The sequence below is a fragment of the Rhamphochromis longiceps genome, linkage group LG4, assembly GCF_057381845.1.
Source record: "Rhamphochromis longiceps isolate RC_006_pf linkage group LG4, R_longiceps_female_GT1.1, whole genome shotgun sequence".
Taxonomy (NCBI): domain Eukaryota; kingdom Metazoa; phylum Chordata; class Actinopteri; order Cichliformes; family Cichlidae; genus Rhamphochromis; species Rhamphochromis longiceps.
In genome coordinates this window covers 31,376,867-31,381,662 of record NC_140560.1, presented here as the reverse complement: position 1 = coordinate 31,381,662, position 4,796 = coordinate 31,376,867, and positions in this window count along the sequence as shown.

The following is a 4,796-nucleotide window of genomic DNA, read 5'->3' as shown; positions in this document are numbered from 1 at the left end:
TACAAATTATTAATGGAAAATAAATGTTTTCTTGTACTTCTTTTCTAGCTCACTAACTTTGTCTTTGAGAAAATCCTAACTGAAGGTACAGATGATGTAATAAGTTCCAGATGTTTCTTGGCAAGATTGAGAGAGAAACCCTTGTTTTAAGGGGGAAAAAAGACAACATTATTCCAAACTTATTAGACTATAGTGGGCGGGATGCAGATGTTGAATTCATCTATCACAGGGGTGGGGAACGCCAGGCCTCAAGGGCCAGTGTCCTGCAGGTTTTAAATGTGTCCTTGAACACAGCTGATTTAAATGGATAAATGACGTCCTCAACATGTCTTGAAGTTTCCCAGAGGCCTTGTAATGAACTACTCATTACTACTGATTCAGGTGTGTTGACCCAGGGTGATATCTCGAACCTGCAGGACACCGGCCCTCGGGGCCTGGAGTTCCCCCACCCCTGATCTATCAGAATAACTCTGTGACAGGATGTCACATGTTGGATTTGATTAAATATTTGTAGGTTTCACATAAGACCAAACAAAGTCACAGTGTAGGATGATTTGTTTTCCACCTTCAGTAGCAGGTAATTCAATTGCACATCAGCAGATTCTGCTGATCGACGCCATGCAGGACAACACAACATGACACATCAACAGGAGACGAGCATTTTAATAACCTGATCTTCCTTCATAACAATATCATGCACATCAGTTATATCGTTTTACAAAAATTGACATCATGGCATAATTTTACTGGCAGCTAACCCACGCTGGTTTTGTTTTCCAGAATTGTCGAGATGATTTTAGAGTAACATATTCAGGTGGAAATCTAAAAAGAAAAATATAAATAAATAAAAAGGTCCCATTCCCAGAGTTAAAGATGATTATTGATGATTATTGTACTTCAGGTTTATGTCTTGCAAAAATGAGCCAACACTGGCCCTTGAGGCCTGGCGTTCCCCACCCCTGTGATAGATGAATTCAACATCTGCATCCCGCCCACTATAGTCTAATAAGTTTGGAATTATGTTGTCTTTTTTGCCCCTTAAAACAAGGGTTTATATTGTCTAGCAATTCCTTTAGGACAAGATTTTCCTCCTCATTTTCTCCACTTTTCTTGTTTCAGGCTCTTTGGGAAGAGTAAGAGTTCTTTCTCTTGCTAAGCTTCTATTTATTTTTATTATTTTTGAAGATAAGACTTTCAACATGCCTTTAAAGTATATTATCTTTCTGCTCTTCCAAAAGTCTCTTATTTGCAACTCTAAAGTAATTCAAGAATCTTTGTTGTTTGTAATATAGTTAATTTATCCAATCAACATTTTAACAATAGTTAGCTACCAGAACATGGATTAAAACCCTGCAGCTATCTGGTTATTTGCTTTAAACTCATCTGGGAGTCCTCTTGGAACCCCCATGGGGTCTATATATATATATATATATATGTATATGTATATATATATATATATATATATATATATATATATATATATATATATATATATATATAGCTGCTTATATGTGTGTATATGTATTGGAGATATATATATATATATATATATATCTCCAATATATATACACACATATAAGCAGCTGGATAGCGTAGTGGTTAGACTACACGCCTTTGGAACAGAGGATCGCAAGTTCGATTCCTGCCTGGGGCGTCTGTATCCAGTAAGGGTCCTAAGGCTAGACCCCCAGCCTACCGCAGACATGAGCGAGACAGATAAATATGAAGGCATGCCGGCTCGGACGTGGCCCGGATCAACAAGGTCCGCGTCAGGTGTTGAGGCACCCTGACGAAAAGTGGGCTACTGGAACAAGAAGGCATCGGTGGGCAAGAGACGAAAACAGGGCGTTGTTGGAATGCTACTACGCAAGTAACCCCGGCAGAAGGGGCTACATGAATAGGATGAGGGACCTATGGATTCTTCGATACCCAACATCCACAATGACGGCGAAACAACTAGTAGCTCAGTGTTCCAACATTCGAAGGGACTGCTCTCACAGCTAGAGATTGACGAGGTACAACACAAATGCTACGGCAAGGAGGAGTCAGGACGCCAGGTCAGGGGGGCGATATCATCACCCCCACCCGAGATTGGGTACATAGCCCCAAGTGCGATAGGAGAAGGATCATTGAGTGCGAGAGGAACTGACCTGAAAAATAGGATCATGGCCAAGCTTGAAACCTGGATCCCCCGTAGCCGATTACCAAGATTACGTGAAGTACCCTCAGAAGGTCTGGTAGATGATGTTAATGCAGCACTACGGGCAATACCTACAACCACGATTACCGACACTAAAAAGCTGATCTACAATACGGCAGCAGTGATCAGTGAGATGCTTGGCTACAAGTTGAACAGCGACAAGGGGCAGTACCCTCCATGGAGAAGGAGGCAAGAGGGCAAGATCAAAGTAGCATGGAGGTTAGCCAACTAACGGAGTTGCAGAAAGGTGCGACAAATAAGGTGCCTAAGAAATACAGCAAGCTGTCCATACCTGAGGCCTTGGAAACTGCCAAGCCGCTTGAGGAGGTACACCAGAGAGATAGAAGGCAGGAGAATAAACCAGCTGTTCTCCACAGAACCAGCAAAGGTGTACTCTCAGTGGCAAGGGAACAATAAGAGAACAGCACCACCAAGGCTGGAGACGGAGCAATACTGGAAGAGCATATGGGAGAAGGATGCAACCCATAACAGCAATGCTCAGTGGCTAGAGGATCTGAGGGCAGACCACAGCGACCTCCCTGAACAGGGTCCAGTAACCATCACAGTGGCAGATATCCACATGGAAGCTCCTGTCAGGCATCATATCGGCTAAGATGAACAGGCACATGGGTCAATACATGAGCGGGACACAGAAAGGAATTGGCAAGAATACCAGAGGCGCAAAACACCAGCTACTGGTAGACAGAACAATCAGCCGAGACTGCAAGACCAGACTGACCAACCTGTGCACTGCCTGGATTGATTACAAGAAGGCCTATGACTCAACATAGGCCTTCTTGGATCCACAGCTGGATACTGGAATGCCTAGAATTGTACAAGATCAATGGGACCCTAAGAGCCTTCATCAGGAACTCAATGGGGATGTGGCGTACAACACTAGAGGCCAAGCCCATAGCACAAGTCACCATCAAGTGTGGGATCTACCAAGGAGATGCTCTGTCCCCACTGCTGTTCTGCATAGGCCTGAACCCCCTCAGTGAGATCATTAACAAGACTGGCTACGGATACCGACTACGGAACGGAGCAGTTGTCAGCCACCTCCTGTACATGGATGACATCAAGCTGTATGCCAAGAGTGAACGAGACATCGATTCACTGATCCACACTACCAGGCTATACAGCAATGACATCGGAATGTCGTTCGGACTGGAGAAGTGTAGTCGGATGGTAACAAAGAGAGGGAAGGTAGTCAGAACTGAGGGGATTGAACTACCAGAAGGCAACATTGCAGACATAGAGGACAGTTAGAAGTACCTGGGGATCCCGCAGGTGAATGGGAACCATGAAGAGGCCGCTAGAAAGGCTGCAACCACCAAGTACCTGCAGAGGGTCAGGCAAGTCCTGAGGAGTCAGCTGAATGGTAAGAACAAGATCCGGGCCATCAACACGTACGCCCTACCCGTGATCAGGTACCCTGCTGGGGTAATAGGCTGGCCAAAGGAGGAGATAGAAGCCACTGACATAAAGACAAGAAAGCTCCTTACCATGCATGGAGGGTTTCACCCCAAGTCCAGCACCCTGAGGCTGTACGCTAAGCGGAAGGAAGGGGGCCGGGGACTGGTGAGTGTCAGCACCACAGTCCAGGATGAGACAACGAACATCTCAGAATACATTGGGAAGATGGCCCCAACTGACCGAGTGCTCAGTGAATACCTCAGGCAGCAGAAACCCAGGAAAGAGGAGGGAGACGAGGAACCATCATGGAAGGACAGGCCCCTGCACGGTATGTACCACCGGCAGATAGAGGAGGTGGCTGATATCCAGAAATCCTACCAGTGGCTGGACAAAGCTGGACTGAAAGACAGCACAGAGGCACTAATCATGGCAGCACAAGAACAAGCTCTGAGCACAAGATCCATAGAGGCTGGGGTCTATCACACCAGGCAAGACCCCAGGTGCAGGCTGTGTAAAGATGCCCCAGAGACAATCCAGCACATAACAGCAGGGTGCAAGATGCTAGCAGGCAAGGCATACATGGAACGCCATAACCAAGTGGCCGGCATAGTGTACAGGAACATCTGTGCCGAGTATAACCTGGAAGTCCCGAGGTCAAAATGGGAGATGCCCCCAAGGGTGGTGGAGAATGACCGAGCTAAGATCCTGTGGGACTTCCAGATACAGACGGACAAAATGGTGGTGGCTAACCAACCACCATAGTGGTGGTAGACAAACAGAAGAAGACGGCCGTAGTGATAGATGTAGCGGTTCCGAATGACAGCAATATCAGGAAGAAGGAACACGAGAAGCTGGAGAAATACCAAGGGCTCAGAGAAGAGCTCGAGAGGATGTGGAGGGTGAAGGTAACGGTGGTCCCCGTGGTAATCGGAGCACTAGGTGCGGTGACTCCCAAGCTAGGCGAGTGGCTCCAGCAGATCCCGGGAACAACATCGGAGATCTCTGTCCAGAAGAGCGCAGTCCTGGGAACAGCTAAGATACTGCGCAGGACCCTCAAGCTCCCAGGCCTCTGGTAGAGGACCGGAGCTTGAAGGATAAACCGCCCGCAGGGGCGTGCTGGGTGTTTTTATATATATATATATATATATATATATATATACACGTGCCATTCAAATGTGGG